This window comes from Physeter macrocephalus, chromosome 8, assembly GCF_002837175.3.
Source record: "Physeter macrocephalus isolate SW-GA chromosome 8, ASM283717v5, whole genome shotgun sequence".
NCBI classification, from domain to species: domain Eukaryota; kingdom Metazoa; phylum Chordata; class Mammalia; order Artiodactyla; family Physeteridae; genus Physeter; species Physeter macrocephalus.
In genome coordinates this window covers 151,220,702-151,241,251 of record NC_041221.1, presented here as the reverse complement: position 1 = coordinate 151,241,251, position 20,550 = coordinate 151,220,702, and the positions used below count along the sequence as shown (strand labels likewise).

Below are 20,550 nucleotides of genomic sequence, written 5' to 3'. Positions count from 1 at the left end.
TTTCTCTGTTTCTTTGTAGATCATTCACTGCCTAAGGGAGAAGGAAATCAGACATTTTTAGCCCAAGTGCTAGAAGTCACTGCCAACTCCACATCAGTCAGAAAGGAAAAACATTCCGGAAATTTTATCAGAGGTATACATGAAAATAAGTACTTCTTTTCCAGTGCAAGTATCCTGCCTGTTATGCAATCTTCCAAAGGAGAAGAATTCTTAATATTGAGTCTACGACCACGTGGTCATTTTGTCACTTTGGAAGAGAAATTAATAAAATATTTAAAAAACTAACACTGTTCTGGGAGCACCATTTACCAGCCACAGCTGCAACCTGCAATGTGGGGCATTCATGGCAGATTTAAATTCAGCATCTTCATAACAAACTGAAACTCAGGGGCCTGGTTTCACCGAGTAGTAATAACACTGAGCTCTCCGGCAATCTGCTTCTGAGAAGGTCTTGTAGGCCCCGTGCCCGACCCCCTCCACCCCTCCACCCTCCCACTGAGATGAGTGACAGATCCTGAACAAGAAGCAAGGGGCCTCACAGACGAAGGAGGGGCACTAGGAGAGCCTGGCTTTGGGAATGCAGGTTGCTATTCTCTAAGCAAAAGATCTGCATTGTTATTTTCTGACTGACTTTCTGGAAGAAAAACGAAAAAAGTCAGAAGGTTTAATGACATGGAAAACTAGGCTAAGTATGGTGGGTAAGCTCGAGTTCTGTGTTCATATCTGCCATCTGTTACTTCCTAGCTGCATAACCATAAGTATGTTCCTTAACCTCTCTGAGCCTCCGTTTCCTTATCTGTAAAAGGGCGATGATTAATAATAGTCCCTGCCCTCAGTCATTTATTATGAGGATTATATAACATTACAGCACGTGAAATGCTCAGCCCAACAGCAGGCACACAGCAAGCACTCGGGAAATATTAGCTAGTCGGATGGCCTCTTTTTAAGAAAGCGAATGGATGAATTAAACATTGCAACAACTCTCCTACACAAGAGGAAGGCATCAGAAATATTACACTAATTCATAACTCTATAGATCTTTCATTTTGATTTCCTCAATCATAACACCCTTGCAGGTTCGAGGGGACAGGTCTTATTTTTGCTGTTTTTCTAGGGAGGACACACTGTTGCTAAGAAATGAAAACGTTCATTCATGATCACATGGTCACTACTAGTGACTGAGTTAGGGCAGAAATGGGATATCTTGACTCCCAGTTCTAAGCCCTTTCTTCTAGACTGCACCACTTTTGTACCTTTTTGAAAGATACCAAGCACTTTACTTTCTTTTTTTTTTTTCCAACTTGGCTGCCTTTTCCTTCCTCTGAAGAGTAAGACTCTGTCAAGCCATAAAGATTAAGTAACTGTCACCTTTGGGTTTCATGAGAGGCCAAGAAATATTATCCTTGTCTGTAAATCTCTCCAGCTAGAAAGCAACTAAAACAAATAAATAAAAATAAAGTTTTAAAAAATGCATATTTATATCTGCAAATAAAAAATATATAAGTAAATAAATATATAAAAATAAATATAAGGGAAGCTTAGACTGTCCCCCTCAAAAAAAAACATTTGGAGCAGCATTTACTGAGCAAGGAAAAAATTCCAAAGTACTGCTACTTCCTCTTCCCATACCAGGGCAAATGTTGCTCATTGATAACGTCTCTATTTCTCAATGAGTCCACGGGTAGCCTCAGAATCCTTCTTGTGAAATACAAAACTCCAAGTGGCCACTAGCACTCAATCTGAGTTTGCCCACGAAATAAAATATATGTTGCCCCCCAAACCAGAGCAGAATGATGCATGCATGTGCAAACTCCCTGAAGCCAGAGACCATTTCTTACCCATCACTGAAAACCATGGAGACCTTAGTAGGGTGCCAAGGAAAGATGAGGCACTGAGGAAGTACTGGATGGATGAAAGAACGCATGAACATACCCAAATTCCCCGACAACACGGGAGGAAAGAGATGACTTAGCATGTCTTCATTTCTAGTTTCCCATTCCTTCTCCTTCATTATTAATAACATAGATAATTTAAATCAACACAATATGCAGTCATATCCATAAACTGCCTGTACAATTATTTACTTAGTATTTTTTCTAAATAGACTTTTTGTTTCCACTTTATAAATATATTTTAGAAGAAAGCTTTATATCCTAATCACTAATAGAGAAGCAGAGGGAAACTACAAAAAATAAAAAACAATGAAAACAAACACAGGTCTGAGTGTCATGTGAAAATCATCTCACGTCCACCATTGATATGCTCACTAGAGGTGGTTTAGTGAACTAGAGTCCTGACTCTGCTGCTACCTAGCTGTGTGACCTTGGGAAGATGGCATAATTTTTCTGAGCCTCACGTGCTTCATTTTGATATAAAGAATAACAATAGTTCCTACCTCATATGCTTTGAAAATTGAGTTATCCCATGTAAAAAGCTTGGTAGGTAGAAAGTGCATCATAAATGTTAGTCCCCCCAACAAAACCTAAATCCAGCAACATATAAAAAGGATTATAGGCCTTCCCTGGTGGCACAGTGGTTGAGAGTCCGCCAGCCGATGCCGGGGACATGTGTTTGTGCCCCGGTCTGGGAGGATCCTACATGCCGTGAAGCAGCTGGGCCCGTGAGCCATGGCCGCTGCGCCTGCGCGTCTGGAGCCTGTGCTCCGCAACGGGAGGGGCCACAGCAGTGAGAGGCCCGCGTACGGCAAAAAATAAAAAAAAAAAAGGATTATACACCAAGACCAAGTGAAATTCACCCTGGAATGTAAGACTGGTTTAACATTAACATCCAAAAATCAATGAATGAGATAAGCCATATCAATGCAATAAATGACAAATCCCACAGGATCATCTCAACACATACAGAAAAAGCATTTCACAAAACTCACACTCCTTCATAATAAAAACACTCAACCAACTAGGAACAGAAGGTAACTTTCTCAACCTGATAAAGGGCAGCTACAAAAACAGCTACAGCCAACATCAGACTTAATGATGAAAGACTAAATGCTTTCCCCCAGGATTAGGAAGAAGACGAAGAGGTCCACTCTCTCCACTACTATTCAACATTGTGCTGGAGGTTCTAGCCAGGGTATCAGAACAATTAGGAAAGGCAATGAAATAAATGATATCCACATTAGAAAGGAAGAAGTAAAATTATTTCTATTTAAAGATGACACAATCTTGTATGTAGAAAATCCAAAAAAATCCACTAGAAAACTATTAGAATGAATAAACATGTCTAGCAAAGTTGCAGGATATAAGAATATAAGGAAAATCAATTATATCTCTATTCATTAGCAATGCTCGATATAAAAATGAAATTAGGAAAACAAGTCTATATACCATAGCATCAAAAATAATACAATACTTAGGAATAAATATAGCAAAAAGAATTGTAAAATGTATACTTTGAAAACTATAAAACACTGTTGAAAAAATTAAAGATAACCCAAATAAATGAAAAGATATCCCATTTTCATAGACTGGAAGACTTACACTGTTAAAATGGCAACACTTCCCAAACTGATATAAATCCAGCGTAATCCCTATTCAAATCCCAGCTGGCTTCTGTGCAGAAATTGACAAACTGATCCTAAAATTCATACGGAAATTCAAGGGACCCACCTAGAATAGCCAAAACAATCTTGAAAAAGAACAAAATTGGAAGATGCACAGTTCTTGATGTAAAAATTTACTACAAAGCTACAGTAATCAAACAGTGTGGTGCTGGCATAAGGACAGAAATATAGATCAATGGAACGAATTGAGAATCCAAAGATAACATTTATGGTCAACTGATTTTTTGCCAAGGTTGCCAAGACAATTCAATAGGGAAAAAATACTCTTTTCAACAAATGGTTTTGGGACAGCTGGACATCCACATGCAAAAGAATGAAGTTTAACCTCTACTTCACACCATATAACGAATTAACTCAGAATGGATCAAAGACCTAAATGTAATACCTAAACTATAAAACTCTTAGGAAAAAAACACAGGAGTAAACACTTGTGACTTTGGAATATGTAATGACACCAAAAGCACAAACAATGAAATAAAAAACAGATAAAACTACAAATCATCAAAATTAAATTTAAAACTTTTGTACTTCAAGAGACATCATCAAAAAAGTGAAAAGAGGGAATTCCCTGGAGGTCCAGTGGTTGGGACTTAGCGCTTTCACTGCTGGGGCCCAGGTTTGATCCCAGGTTGAGGAGCTAAGATCCCACAAGCTGTGCAGTATGGCCAAAAAAAAAAAAAAAAAAAATAAGTGAAAAGATAATCCACTGAATGGGAGAAAATATTTGGAAATCATATATCTGCTAAACATGGAGAATATATAAAGAACCCTTAAAATTCAATAATAAAAGGACAACCCAATTTTTAAAATAGGCAAAGGATGTGAACAGACTTTTCTCCAAAGAAGATATACAAATGGCCAATAATCACATTAAAAGATGATTATTATTCCTAGTTATTAGGGAAATGCAAATCAAAAACACAATGAGATTACTTCATATCTATTAAAATGGTTATAATCAAAAAGACAGGTAAGTACAAGTGTTGGTGAGGGTGTGAAACTGGAACCCCCATTCATTGCTGGTAGGAATGTAAAATAGTACAGCCACTTTGATAAACAGTTCGGCAGTTCCTCACGTTGAAAAAAAAATTTTTTTTTTAAATTTTATTTATTTTTGGCTGCGTTGGGTCTTCATGGCTGCGCTCAGGCTTTCTCTAGTTGCAGCAAGTGGGGGCTACTCTTTGTGCGGTGTGCGGGCTTCTCATTGCAGTAGCTTCTCTTGTTGCGAAGCACAGGCTCTAGGCACATGGGCTTCAGTAGGTGTGGCACACAGGCTCAGTAGTTGTGGCTCGCGGGCTCTAGAGCACAGGCTCAGTAGTTACGGCGCATGGGCTTAGTTGCTCCGCAGCATCTTCCTGGGCCAGGAATCGAACCCGTGTCCCCGGCACTGGCAAGCGGATTCCTAACCACTGTGCCACCAGGGAAGTCCCTCCTCACGTTTTTAAACACAGTTACCATAAGAACCAGCAATTCCACTCCTAGGTATATTCCTAAGAAAAATAAAAATATATATTCCCAAAAAAACTTGTACATGAATGCTCATAAGTAGCATTATTTGTAAAAGACAAAAAGAGGAAACAACTCAAATATCCATCAACTGATGAACAGATGAATAAAATATGGTATATCCATACCATGGAATATTACTCAGCCACAAAAAGGAATGAATTATGGATACATGCTACAATGTAGATGAACTGTGGAAATAATAAATTATATTAAGTGAAAGAAGCATAACATACCTTTTAAAGGAAATGTCCAAAATAGGCAAATCTATAGAGATACAAGGTAGATTAGTAATTGCCTAGTCTCAGGGTAGAGATTGAGGGAAATAGGTGGTGTTGCTAAAGGTTATGAGGTTTCTTTCTGGGGTGATGAAAATGTTATGGAAATTAATCGTGATGATGATTGCACAACTCTGCGAATATACTAAAAGTCACTGAGCTATATGCTTCAAATGGGTGAATTGTACAATATGTGAACTATATCTCAATAAAGCTTTTACCAAAAAATGTTAGTATTTGTATGACCACTTTTGGGGAACTTCGGGTATGTGTAACATAAGCGGGAGTGGAGCAAAGAGAGCTGGAGCTGGGGCAGGAGCTTGGGGAGTCTGGAGAGTATGATGCTGCCCCTACACGCAGAGACTGTGCTGAATGAAAATGAACAAGGGAGAAAAAGAAAGCAAGAGACGCAGCCACACTACCCCAGGGAGCAGCCCCTAGACTGCAGGGTGGACGGACCACCATGAGGCAGGGCCTGAACCAGGCCCCTCCCCGGCCTGTTGCTGTGGCACTGCCACCTGCCAGCGCCTGGCGTTGCCCCGCCCAGGAGGAGAGACTCCTCAGACATACAAATCTCTGAGGTGGGGTGATGGGCTTTGAGGTTTAGAATGAGGACAAGATGGGTCTCTAGCCTCCTACCTGAGCTCTCTTTTTACTATAAGGACACTGAGGTCGAGACACGTGAGGACTTGGGCAGGGTCCCTTGGCTAGTTCGGGGCTGAGCTGGGCTAACACTGCAACTTGCTGGGAAGACAAGGGGACCTGACACATTGATATGACAGTGCCGTAAAAGAAAAAGAGGAATATTAGAAAGGAGGAAAGGAGGGAGGGAAGGAAGGAGGAAGAATTCTGCAGTAAAACAAAAATCCATGTAAGAAAGGAAATACTACAATCAAAGGACCTTACTTGGCTCTCTCGTGGTCATCATTTACACGTCTCAATAAGGTAGATGCTTTAAACATGATTTGGGTTAAAACAGAGCTCTTACTGTATTGGGAGATGAGGGCAGGGGAGAGAGGGGGATGGTGTCAGAAAGCGAAATCTCCATCCATCACAGCAGGAAGTGAATAGATGACACATAGAATAGATAAATCAAGAAACAGCAGCATAAGCATATCATTTAGAGATCTGGAGGCAACTACTGGAAGAAGTGGTAAGTTAAAAGCAGCAGCCTCTGGGGGAGGTGGACACTGGATGCTTGTTTTTCACTATGAGTCTTTCAATACTATTTGATTCTTTTAAGCATGTGCGTGTATTGCTTTGATCAAAAATTTAAAATTTACTTTAAAAGACAACAACTCGGGCTTCCCTGGTGGTGCAGTGGTTGAGAATCCGCCTGCCAACGCAGGGGACACGGTTCGAGCCCTGGTCTGGGACGATCCCACATGCCGCGGAGCAACTAGGCACGTGAGCCACAACTACTGAGCCTGCGCGTCTGGAGCCTGTGCTCCGCAACAAGAGAGGCCGCCATAGTGAGAGGCCCGCGCACTGCGATGAAGAGTGGCCCCCGCTAGCCACAACTGGAGAAGCCCTCGCACAGAAACGAAGACACAACACAGCCCAAAATAAATATAAATAAATAAATAAATAAATAAATAAAAGACAACAACTAAAGGCTTCCTTGTTGGCAGTCAGACAGCTGGACAGTGCACTGCTCTGTCTCAGGCAGCCTTTGCTATGTAAGTCCCTCCCTGTGGGTCTCCTAGGCCCAGAGGCCCCGCCACTTGCATCCTCTCTCCACACAGGGGGCCTGAGGTCCCAGCAGAGAAGTCCACGTCAGCCTCGACTTGGGTCTCTGGAGAAGGCCTACCCTCCTGTTTGTTTACAGCAAAGAGAAAGATCCTGGCGGGGCTAAAGGGCTTGCCAATCCATTTGCCGTTCACTCAGCTGCTTCCTGTGTTGCCAGGGTTGAGGAGGCCTTTCCGTTGACAACCCAACCCGGCAGATCCCACCCTCTTGGGAGGGGAGGTCATGCCACAGAAGGCAGCTTGCTGATTTGCTCCCACTGGGGCCTGTGACAGGGCACCACAGGAGGGGCAGCAACGTGACTTGTATCTGGGGAGAGGAGCTGCCTTTCAGAGGCACCTGCTAAAACTCAGAAAGGGAAGCCATTCCATCTGCTGTGGAAACAAAGAGCGAGACTTCAGTTCGACCACCGGCTCGGGGCATGTAAACCTCAGCTTCATGGATGTGAAGTTGCAACTCAAATGTGGCTCAGCCTGAAGACGGACATAGGCCCTCAAATCACACTTTCCCTCACTCTAAAAGGGCAATTTCTCTGTCTGTAAAATATGAAGGCTGGTCTAGCAGTGCTTCTCAACCATGATGGCAAAACCTCTGTTGCGAAGGTTATTGCAGCAACTTGTCCCAGTAACAGTTTGACTAGTGAGGTTTGCAAACAAGGTGCTTTTTATCATGTGTGAGGGAGGGTTCAAAGTCCTCCCATGGTATCATTGTTTGCATGTTCATCTCTTTTCTTGAGTGAGAGAAAATGGGGTAGAGCTGGGGAGGGGAATGGCTGCTGGGTGTGATGTACTGAGTATGTTGATACTGTCCATCAAATGTACTTAGGAAAAAACAAAAACAAACCCAAAAACAACTAGTTAGGAATCACTGAACTTGAACCTCTCTCAGAGTCATTCCAACTCAAAAGCAAATGACTGTGACTATAAATGGGACACTCCATCCAAAGGACGTCCTTCAAGACTATGCTTCCCAACACGACCTGTCCACTGTGGCAAGAGTACTTACGGTGCCATAAACCTGCCCATGGACATTCTTGCCTTGTGCCTTTGCTCAAACTCTCTCCGCTCCCTAGTGGACTGTCCTCTCCCCTTCTCATATCCTACCTTTGACCACTGTCAAGGCCCAATTCAAGACAGCCCCCTCCATGAAGGTCTGACCAGCCGAACTCCACCACAACCCTCATTTCTTGGATTTCCAGAGCACTCACAGTCTGGAGTCCATAATTTCCTATTGCATTATAAACCGCTTTACATTTTACTAATTCTTTGCACCACCAAAAATGACAAGGATAACTGTCATCTTTTGGGGGGTCTGACCCATAGCAACTAGCACAGAGCTGGGCACATCCTAGGCATGACTCGCTTAATTGACACTTCATGAACTATTTGTTGAATACAAGAGCCAATGGCCACAATTCATGTCTTCTGATTAAAAAAAAAAAAAATTTAAAACATCATGGTCCCCTATGGTACCATATCTAAGTCAGCCTTATTACCATAAGAATCTGGAGAGATATATTTAGAAAATTCTTCTGTCATATAGTTTCCACCTCAAAAAATAAAAAACAGAACTTCATTTCTCTTTCTCATATGAAGGTATAGCATGGTGGTTGATGGCTGACCCTGAGTTTTGAATTCTTGTCTCACCATTCATACCTTGCCTGAATTGGTCTTAAGCCATCGCAATTTAAAAGCACAAATAGAAAATCATTCTCAGGTATCCCTTCACTTAACACTGAGTTACTGAGTGTCTTCTATGAGGGTCAGCCCTGCAGATTCTCTTTGATCTCAGCTGGGCCTTCAGTAAAGTTAGACAATGCTCTCATTCATCCCTATTTGATTTCTTATTCTACCCACAAAGGCAGCTGTTCCAAATCTCCGGACATCTCCCGCACTTCCCTAACCAGTCCACCACCTTTAACTTCTGCAGAGAACCTCATCTCCTGCCTTATTTAGAAGACAGAGACCACACACCATGGACACACTAAACATCTCTCTGTTCCACGAAGAGATGAACGTCTGAGAACCACTGCCCTAAGACAGCCTAATGATGATGCAAACACAAAATCAAAAGACCTACTGATAAGTCATCATTAGGTCTTTATCGGGCAGCTCTCCGGGTCATGTTTACTTTCCTCTCTGCTTGTACTGGTCCTGAGTTGCTGCAAGTCTATCAAAATGTCACTCAGCCAGAATGAACCCTGCAAGAAAGTCTGCCTGAACCCAATCTCTGCCACCTCAAAATAATTTCTTTCAAGAATTTGCACCCAATTTGTTTTTGCCTCTGTTGCCAGGGTCCAAGAAGTATGGCTTGAATGGTGGTCCTTTCAGGCACATCACACACAGTGCTTAGCATAGTGGCCATGGCTAGGCAGCCAGTACCCAACATCTTTGCATCCTGGGAGGCGTCCCACACGCACTGACTGAATTCTGAAGTGTCTTTGTACAGACAAGTCCATCCAGGGCCCTTGACAGAATCTGTGAATCACAAAGTGCCTTTCAGTTTCCCTTTCAGTTGGCTCAGTGGTACAGAGAGACCACAGATTTGTCTTCTTAAGTTGACACACAATATATAATTAATAAATTGTTCCTTTAGGAATGGAGGGCAGCCATCCAAAGGAGCCATACATTCGGGAACCTCCTTCTCTCCTCTGTTTCCAGGGCCTTTTCTTCTCAGCCTGAGGTTTACAAACATTATCTCATCCACAGGCTCCTGTGGCCAACAGGTAGGTAACAAGCTGCGCCGGCTGCTTTCGGTTCCCCAGTTTTCAAAGTCAGAGAGGTAGTGGCTGATTTAAAGGCACACAGCAAGTCAGGGATAAATCTTGTGTCCGAAGACCACAGTACTGCTTTGTCCGCTGGGGGAAGCGAAGCATGCCTTCAACATTTTTGGTTGGGTTGCAAAATGCTGAATGTACACAGAGGAGGAGGTCCTTCCTGATCTGTGTTGAAATGTGAGAACGACCTCTGGGCTTCCACTGGGCATATTCCCTCCCCCTTCTCTGTTCCTACTCCAGCTATACCCACCTTCAGTGTGCTACTCAGGAGCACTTCCCAGCTGAAGCCCTTGCTGACACCACATCTTATCATGCTTTCTTTGGCTACCTTCTGCAGGTCAACCTGGGGCTGGGTTCCTTGGTCACAGAGACCAACAACTCCCCTGGGAAAAGCAAAATCCAGAAAGGCTCTGGAGGTAGAAGAGTTGGTAAGAACTCGGGGTTGACGACACCTCCTCCCCGAAACTGGGACTCCTCTTAGCAGGTCAAGGAACTCCTATCCCTCCTCATCCCCAGCAGTGAAGACTTACACCAGCCAACTCACCAGTGTGCTGTTCTTGGACATGGCCACCAGCAATGAGGTGTCTGCTGAGTGACCAGGGTGGAACCTTCACTGTGGGAGGCCTTCTAAGGCCACGGAATCCTTTAGCAGAGTCAACAATGACAACAACAAAAGATCTGTCTTCTTAAATTGACACACAATATATAATGTGGCATGAGCCACATTCTTAATGATTATGTAATTAATACATTATAACGATAAACATATAAATATAATAGTACTTACTATGTGCTAGACACTCTACATAGCATTTGCATGCATCCCTTGTTTACTAGAGCATCCAACTAAGTACCAGTTCCTTCCCCACCACTGCTGGCACACTGTGTCACTGCCCGAGGTGACAGTATGCTCTACCCTCTTCCCCACCTCCACTACTAATGCAGGGTCCATCCTCTGGACCCTAGGCTTAGCTTTGCTCCTCACAATAAGACCAAAGTCCTTTTAGAAAGGCTCCAATGAGGTGACTGACGCCTGGTTTCGTCAACTACAAGTGAATAATTAATACTTGCCAGTAAAGAAATAGACTCATTGTTACAGTGGCCACATGGAGGCTATAAAAGGCCATTTTGTGCAGCTCTTGGTGGAACCCTGGGGCCAACAGCGGCCAAAAGAAACCTCTTTGAGAGTGTAGGCTGATCCTCAAACATGGAGACTGGAGCTCGGCACTGTTTTCCAGGAGTACTGTTCCCAATGTCAATTAGCTTGTTGCCTATTCACCACCAAATTCGGCTTGCTGATCAATGACAGCAGCGGAGGCCCACTGAATGTCCGAGAGGGCATGATATATCAGAGGGAACATGTACTGTTCCCCTGAGACCCTTTTCCAGTTTTTAAATTCTTGCCTACTGTCTTCTCTGGGCCAGCCTCTGATTTGATTGGAGTAAAACTCTCCGATCCTGGTGGATTTTACACCCAACTACTGGCCTAATGCCTAAAATGAGTTTTTCCTTTTCCATTACCAGCAGGGACTGAACAAGGCAGGCTTGGGTGCCTACAGAACCAGTCAGAACTGGCCAGGAAATATAATAAAGAAGCTTAGTGAGCAGAGCGCTAATGCCCCCAGCCAGAGGCTCAGCCTGCAGAACGAGCCAGAGGAACTGGCTTTGTGAGCAATAACACACTCTCCTTGTGGCCTCGGAGCTGCCCTGGCAGATGGTAGCCAGCGCCAACAAGTAACTCTCTATAGGAAAGTTTCACCTCCTCGAAGTGTACACTGGGTGCTCCACAATACCCTCTAGTGACAGTAACCCCTGACCAGTTACACTTACACACACACACACACACACACACACACACACACTCCTCCTATGGTATTTTTGCCCTTAGGGCCAAAGCTGCCCCTGCAGCAAGAAAACAGAACTGACAGCTGCTAAATGTTGTCATTTCATCAAGCTGTTCCCCAAAATTGCTACTCAGTTTCCCACCCCCACTTCCAGCCCACTGCCCGAAATTCCACCATTAGAGATACCAAATATTATTTACTTAAAGAAAGCACTGTTTCCCATTAAAATGCCTCTAAGCCTCTGTTTCCTTTCTGGTCAGATGACTTCTAAAACACCTCCTGTGTCTAATGGGAAATTCTTGTGTATTTAGCTCTTGAGGATAAATGTGTTCACTGTGCTCCTTTCTTGAAAATAATTTTTGACACAGGAGAATGGGTGGGGGGATGGTGGAGCACAGGACAGTGTATGGAACTGGAGGTGGGCAGTCTCAGGGAGAGTCACAGAGAAGGAAGGTCTGATGGTGGAGAAAACAACCTTCAAGGCCTTCACCATCCTGCCAGGGATGAACCTAGATTTTTGCCCTCCAACATCTGTGATCTCATGGTTGCCAGCATATCTTGCAACAGGGCCTGTGCCCAAAAGTAAGGTAAGACACCCCCTGCCCTAAAGGGGACACAGGCAGGAGGTGCCCGGGAGCCGGCAAGAAAAGATACTTGTCCCCTTCTTGGCCTGGCTGTAAGAGCCCATCAGCCCTTGGTGAGTCTTTCTGCTGTGCTGGGGAAACTAGGCAAGCAGAGGTCAAATTCCCTGGGCTGGGGAGGGCACCTGGGCAGTCCTAGCGTCCTTCTCTGCCAGGTTCTCAATACAACCATACTCCTCTCGGACCATGCTTCCCGCCGCCGTCCCCACTGCCACACGGAGAGCACGCCCTTCTCTTCCTTTTCAGACAGTGTATACCCATGGAGGGTATGCCCTGAAAAGCAGAAGCCTACTACTGACAGGTAGGCATCTTGCCGATTGTTCAGAGCTCATGAAAACCCAACCTTTTCCCCAGGAGTCAGCCCACTCACCTCCTTTCCCCTACCTCCTCCCCCGCCCCAAGACAGCCGGGAGGGAGAGCGATGCTAGGCCGGAAGGCTTCAAAGCGGGTCAGGCGTGCCTCCTCTCTCATTAAAGCCCCCACCCCCAAACACCGCCTCTTCGCCCCTCGCCCCACCCATCTCACGTTCACTGAAGGGCTGTGTGTGCCCGAAGCGGCTGCCAGGCGGGCCCAGGCGGTTCTCGCTGGCCCTGCGGGAGGCGATGGTGGCCGGGGCGGCAGAGGCGGCGGCCGGCGCTCTGCAGTACCTGGGCGAGGGGAGACCGCCGCCGCCGCCGCCGCCGGGCTCGCGGCCGCTGCAGGTGTCTCCGATGCTCGTGATGAGCGCCGCTTCCTCCCCGGCCGGCGGCTCCGGCCCAGGCCGCGCACCTGCTGCTGCTGCCACAGCCGCCGCGCCCCAGCTCCGCCGTGCGTCGGCGCCTCCCGCAGGGGGTACGCGCCGCGGGGCCCAGGGTGGGCCGGAGAGGGCAGGGAGCTGTTCCGGCCCGGAGGCCCAGCCTCCGGGGGCTTCGGGGGCCCCCAGGCCGCGCTAGCTCAGCCGCCGTGCTGAGCACACCCCCGGGGCTGGGAGAAGAGGTGCCGGCCCCTCGAGCATTCTTACGGCCGCGTCGCCATCCCCAGCAGCATCCCAGTCCCCACGCCGGCTCCAAGGCCTGCCAGCACCGCTTACCTGGGTCTGCGGCAGGTCTAGGGGAGTGGCCTGAGACTACTGCGGTGGCCCGCGCCGGGGCGCAGGATGCTCTGCCCGGCTCTGCTCCGCTGCAGCTGCGCTGGGCCCCGCCCTCGGCCCCGCCCCTCCACCCGCCGCGGCTCCTCCTCCGCCCCGGTATCCCGCCCCTTCGCCGCTGCGGCTGTCACACAAAGAGCAGGAAATGGCTGCGGCCAGGGGCTCTGGGCGCGACCCTCTGCGCGGCCGGCGCATCCCGGACCTGCAACCCGGGCTCCCGCCCCGGGAGAGCCAGCCGCGCCGCTTAGGGAGAACTTGTCCCCAGGACCCCTCAGGCCTGGGAACCACACCTGCAGCAGTAGGAGGACTGAAGATTTGGGCTCCTTTCGGACCTCATTGATCTCACATTATTTCCAAGTGCTCATTTATCTCCCTAATATTTATCGAGCACCTATTTTTTTCCAAGCACCGTGCTAGGAGCTGAGTAGGCACTGGTGTACAAAAGACAGGCCCCGGCACTTTTGGAGCTTATCGTCTGTTAGGAGAGACGGGGAATAAATGTACCTAGCAAACGTCCAGTTCCAACTGAGAGACGTTCTGTGAAGAAGAAAAACAGGGTGAAGTGATAGAAAATAAACCTGGGGGTTGGGGAGAGGGGGCTTCCACCAATGGAGTCTGATCCCAAATGCTGTTCCTCTGTTCAAAATTACCTTCTCACCCTCCCTTTCACTTCCCTGGGGCCAAATCTCTGAAGCTGCCCTCTTTGAAGCAGGGAGCTCCCTCAGGTTCTTTCAGGAAGAATTAATTGCCTCATGGACAAAAAGGCAAATACATGGTGACAGGAAGTATTTACTGGCAAAGCCCGGGAAAGAACTGAGAGGACAGGCACCTTTCTCTTCAAGACTTATATGCTCTAAGTCTCCAAAGAAACGGTTCTCATGGAGATGCAGCCTGGTGAGCCCTCAAACCAGGTGAAAGTCAGGCAGCACCGAATTCCAACCTTGGGACCCCTGAGCAAGTCACTTCACCACTCTGTTCCTGAGGTGCCACCTTATCTACAATGTGGGGAATAAGAGTTGCCTTTCGTACTTCACAAGGTAAATAATTTGAAAGCATTTGAGACTTTTTAAAGTTAAGGGGTAAAGTCTTGCTACAGGGTAACCTTTCTGAAATATTTCCAAAGGGTGCACAAATTTCTAGTTAATCACTCAGCTCTTCCTATCAGGGGCTATTTATAGAGGAGCCACATTACTCAACACTCAGCAAAGAACTTGTGGAAGTCTTTGCCCTCCCTGATCTCACATCATTCCCCTAGCACTCAGGATTCATGATCCTTTGTGGTTTGATGTTACATCACTCATACTAATTTAAATTGCTATTTCAGAAAGGATGACTTATATATATATATATATACATTCTGTCCCTGGTGCCATGTGAGAAAGCTGTGGGTGTGTTTGTGGAGGATGGCTTTAAAAACAGAAGTGAGGTTTCTTTCTTTTTTTTAATTTTTAATTTTCTGCTCTGATCCTTGGGATTTTGGCTGTCAGTGATTACAAATATCTAACAATGAGAGATTGGATTTTCATTCTATACGGTGTATTATTTTAGATGCTGTAGATTTCTGGAAGACATATTTTCTCCCTGTGGTTCCTTCCTTGTCTTTACACCTTGCAGGAACACATTGCTTAAAAACAAAAAAGACGATTATGTATATGTTTGGTTAGATCTTGGGCAAAAATAATTCCCTGGCCCCTGAATTCTATTTGCTTGTAAGGGGAAGCAATATGGTTTTGTTGAAACCACTGTTTTGGAAATCCAGAGGCTTGCCTTTTGGTCCTGGTTTTGCAACTAAGTGATCTTAGATAAGTCACTTCACCTATGTTTCCCCATCTGTACAGTGCAGTAGGTTGGATATACTCCAAGGTCCCCCTGGATGTGGAATACTGCATGAGTTAAAACAAAGGACATGCCCCTGCCATGCTTAAAGCATTCACTAGCTCCTCACTTCTCGCAGGATGGAGCCAAACCTCCTTACCGTGGCCTACAAGTGTCTCCATGATCTGGAGTCTACCTGTCCAGTCTCTTCTGCTGTGAACAAGCTTGCTGTGCTTCAGCTAAGAGGAATCTTTTAGTTCCCCAAACTTGCTGTGTTCTCTCTTGCATTTGGCCTTTGCACAAGCTAGGCTTGTTTGCTTGGAATGATCTCTCCTCCTTTCCCTACCCTTTCCACACTTTTCCCCCACAATGGTGCCTACCTTCTAGTCATCCTTCTGGTATCCACTCAGCTGTTGCTTCCTCCATGACCCCTCCACGTTTGGGTTGCGTTAGGGTCAGCCGTCCATGCTCCGATAACTCCCTGGACTTCCTCTACCTTACCACTTGTTATGCTGTGTTGTAATTGTTGGCATACTTGCCTGCATACCACCATTTGAACATAAAATCTAACAGAGCAGAGATGTGTCTTGCTCTCCATTGCATCCTCAGTGCCTAGTACATAACAGGCGTTCTATTATGTAAAATAATAGAGATAATAGTAAAAGTGGGTTGAATGAATAATCGAAAGCGAAAGCTTACACGTTGCCATTGAAATTTGGAGCCATCTGTCTACTACCTTCAGATATCCTTCGTGTCCAACCCCAGGCTGCACCATCAGCAATGAGAGGACCACAGCTATAAGGTGAGAATTGCTTCGCCACTTGCAAAGTTGTGGGCCACGCATTGCAGTTCTCTGTGTGGCAACATTGTCTTGTTTTTAGAAAAGCCCCAAGTCAGGACATCTACGTCTCCTTTTAAAATCCATCGGCAGACACTGTTTCATAGAAACCGATAGTGGAGCATCTGAAATGGGCATAAGAACTGGTTCTGGAGAGAGAAAACATAAATATTAATATTAATAATAATGGCTAACATTTACCAAGTGCATTATCTCATTTAGTATTTAAAATTACCCTATGAGGAAACTATAACTGTTAGTCCCATTTTATAATTGAGGAAACTAAGGCAGGTTAAATAACTTGCTCAAGGTAGTGAAACCAAAACTTATGCTTTTAGCTTTTAACCAAAATTATATATAGCCTCATTTCCCCCCTCCCAAACAGAATCCATGTTTTCATTACTGTGTAACCTTATTCTAAAACCACATTTAATGCAAGTTATAGAGACACATTGTATTAAAATGTTTTTAAATCAGTAATAATTTTTTTTTAAGGAAAAGGGATATGAGATGGAGAGAAAATGTGAATGATACAAAAACTATCTCCATGTGCTTTGGGTTTGCTACAGTAGGCTCACACATTTGGTTTGTGTAGTTAAACATTCATGTAGTTAGCAGGAAAAGAGAAACTTGATGGTCAGTTACACAATTTACATTGTTCATTAGATAAAACCTGACCACTTGCTCAAAACTGCCTCATTTTACAGATGAAAGAACTGAGGCTCAGAAAGGGGAAGGGTTGCCCAAGGCTGGCTGGACCCAGACCCAGGTGTTTCCATAGGAAACTGGGTTGCCTATTTCCTTCTTTGAAAATTTGTTAAAGCAGATATTCTACACTAACATTTATTGGATGTTTATTTGGGGTTAGCCTCTGTGCCAAGTACTGTGTATGGATGGGCAAATTTTATCCTCACAAAGTCCTCAGAAGTAGCTCTGTTGTTTTATAGATGAAATATTGGGGGCTTTTTTGCTATTGAAACATTGTAGCTCTGTCCTGGGTCATTTGGAAATGCATTCCCTCTCTTCTCTGCTGTCTTTTTCTCACTTTGCTCACTTCCCCGACTTCTAGAGAACTGGCCTCCCCTGAAGGTCAGATATTTTACATAGAACTTGACAGCAGAGGACCTTTCATCTTTATTTAAACAAATACTATTTACCATAATTTTGGATGAGAACGGATGAGGAGAGTGTGAGCATGTTCCAAAGCAGATTGGGAATGCAACAACATAGCTGAGGTACAATGAGGTTGGTGCTGCTGTATTCTCAGAGGCTGGCATAGTGGCCCTATAATCCACCCCACAGAATGGTTGGGAGCATGGAATTTGGGAACAGACAGGTCTAGCTTCAAGCCCGAATTCTGCCTGTTTCTAATTATGGGACCATGAATGGTTTTCCTAAGTTACTGAGCACTGTACTCCTCATCTACAAAATTGAGATGATGATAATTGTTTCTATCCCTTGGGTTCTTGGAAGATTAAATGAAACAATCAATGTAACACAGTAAGCAGAGTCATCATATATGATCAAAAATGGGAGCTTTGGGAGACATTCAAGATGGCGGAGGAGTAAGACGCGGAGGTCACCTTCCTCCCCACAAATACATCAGAGATACACCTACATGTGGAACAACTCCTACAGAACACCTACTGAACGCTGGCAGAAGACCTCAGACTTCCCAAAATGCAAGAAACTCCCCCACGTACCTGGGTAGGGCATAAGGAAAAAGAAAAACAGAGACAAAAGAATAGGGGCAGGACCTGAACCTCTGGCACTAGGAAGCCCCTTCACTGGAGGAGACGGGGTGTCGGAGGGGGGAAACTTCAGAGCCACAGAGGAGAGCACAGCAACAGGGGTGCGGAGGGCAAAGCGGAGGGATTCCCGCACAGAGGATCGGTGCCGACCAGCACTCAGCAGCCCGAGAGGCTTGTCTGCTCACCCGCCGGGACGGGCGGGGGCTGGGAGCTGAGGCTCGGGCTTCGGAGGTCGGATCCCAGGGAGAGGACGGGTTGGCGGCTTGAACATAGCCTGAAGGGGCTAGTGCGCCACAGCTAGCCGGGAGGGAGTCTGGGAAAAAGTCTGGAGCTGCCGAAGAGGCAAGAGACCATTGTTTTGGGGTGCACGAGGAGAGCGCATTCAGAGCACCGCCTAAACGAACTCCAGAGACAGGCGTGAGCCGCGGCTATCAGCGCGGACCCCAGAGATGGGCATGAGACGCTAAGGCTGCTGCTGCCGCCACCAAGAAGCCTGTGTGCGAGCACAGGTCACTCTCCACACCTCCCCTCTCGGGAGCCTGTGCAGCCCGCCACTGCCAGGGTCCCGTGATCCAGCGACAGCTTCCCTGGGAGAACACAGGGCGCGCCTCAGGCTGTTGCAACGTCACGCTGGCCTCTGCTTCTGCAGGGTTGCCCCGCATCTGTACCCCTCCCTCCCCCAGCCTGAGTGAGCCAGAGCCCCCTAATCAGCCGCTCCTTTGACCCCGTCCTGTCTGAGCGAAGAACAGACGCCCTCAGGCGACCTACACGCAGAGGCGGGGCCAGATCCAAAGCTGAACCCCAGGAGCTGTGCGAACAAAGAAGAGAAAGGGAAATCTCTCCCAGCAGCCTCAGGAGCAGCACATTAAATCTCCACAATCAACTTGATGTACCCTGCATCTGTGGAATACCTGAATAGACAACAAATCATCCCAAAACTGAGGAGGTGGACTTTGGGAGCAACTGTAGACTTGGGGTTTGCTGTATGTGACTGACTGGGTTCTGGTTTTATGTTTGTCTTAGTTTAGTATTTAGAGTTTATTATCATTGGTAGACTTGTTTATTGATTTGGTCGCTCTCTTCCTTTTTTTATATATATAGATAGATAGATATATTTTTTTCCTTTTACTCTTTTTGTGAGGGTGTATGTGTATGCTTCTTTGTGTGATTTTGTCTGTATAGCTTTGCTTTTACCATTTCTCCTAAGGTTCTGTCTCTCCTTTTTTTTTTTTTTTTTTTTTTTTAGTATAGTTTTTAGCACTTGTTATCATTGGTGGATTAGTTTCTTGGTTTGGTTGCTCTCTTCTTTCTTACTTTCTTTTATTACTTTTTAATTTTTTAAATTTTTAATAATTTTATTTTATTTTTTATTTTAATAAATTTTTTTCTTTTTCTTTCTTTTTTACTCCCTTTTCTTCTGAGCCGTGTGGCTGACAGGGTCTTGGTGCTCTGGCCGGGTGTCAGGCCTCTGCCTCTGAGGTGGGAGAGCTGAGTTCAGGACATTGGTCCACCAGAGACCTCCCAGCTCCAAGTAATATCAAACGGCAAAAGCTCTCCTAGAGATCTCTATCTCAATGCTAAGACCCAGCTCCACTCAACAACCAGCAAGCTACAGTGCTGGACGCCTTATGCCAAACAACTAGCAAGATAGGAACATGACCGCACCCATTAGCAGAGAGGCTACCTAAAATAATAATAAGGTCACAGACACCCCCAAAACACACCACCGGATGCAGTCCTGCCCACCAGAAAGACAAGATCCAGCCTCATCCACCAGAACACAGGAACCAGTCCCCTCCACCAGGAAGCCTACACTACCCACTGAAACAACCTTAGCCATTGGGGGCAGACACCAAAAAAAATGGGAACAACAAACCTGCAACCTGTGAAAAGGACACCCCAAACACAGTAAGTTAAGCAAAATGAGAAGACAGAGAAACAGACAGCAGATGAAAGAGCAAGGTAAAAACGCACCAGAGCAAACAAATGAAGAGAAAATAGGCAGTCTACCTGAAAAAGAATTCAGAGTAATGATAGTCAAGATGATCCAAAATCTTGGAAATAGAATGGAGAAAATACAAGAAGCATTTAACAAGGACCTAGAAGAACTAAACAGCAAACAAACAATGATGAACAACACAATAAATGAAAATTAAGAGAAAAAGAAAGGGACTGAGAAAATATTTGAAGAGATTATAGTTGAAAACTTCCCTGATATGGGAAAAGAAATAGTCAATCAAGTACAGGAAATACAGAGAATCCCATACAGGATAAATCCAAGGAGAAACACGCCAAGACACATATTAATCAAACTATCAAAAATTAAATACAAAGAAAAAATATTAAAAGCAACAAGGGAAAAACAACAAATAACATACAAGGGAATCCCCATAAGGTTAACAGCTGATCTTTCAGCAGAAACTCTGCAAGCCAGAAGAGAGTGGCAAGACATATTTAAAGGGATGAAAGGGAAAAACTTACAACCAAGATTACTCTACTGAGCAAGGATCTCATTCAGATTCAACAGAGAAATTAAAACCTTTACAGACAAGCAAAAGCTAAGAGAATTCAGCACCACCAAACCAGCTTTACAACAAATACTAAAGAAACTTTTCTAGGCAGGAAACACAACACAAGGAAAAGACCTAC

The 20,550-nt window shown here is 45.3% G+C and overlaps 1 protein-coding gene across 1 annotated transcript in view; it reads right to left on the bottom strand.

Moving 5' to 3' along the window:
• Window positions 1-13,518, bottom strand: part of CYFIP2 (cytoplasmic FMR1 interacting protein 2) — a 139,648-nt gene extending 126,130 nt beyond the window's left edge. The window contains exon 1 of the mRNA XM_024117220.3: window positions 13,441-13,518. The gene's annotated coding sequence lies outside the window, so the exon portion shown is untranslated. The remainder of the gene's footprint in view (window positions 1-13,440) is intronic.
• Window positions 13,519-20,550: the final 7,032 nt, after the last annotated feature.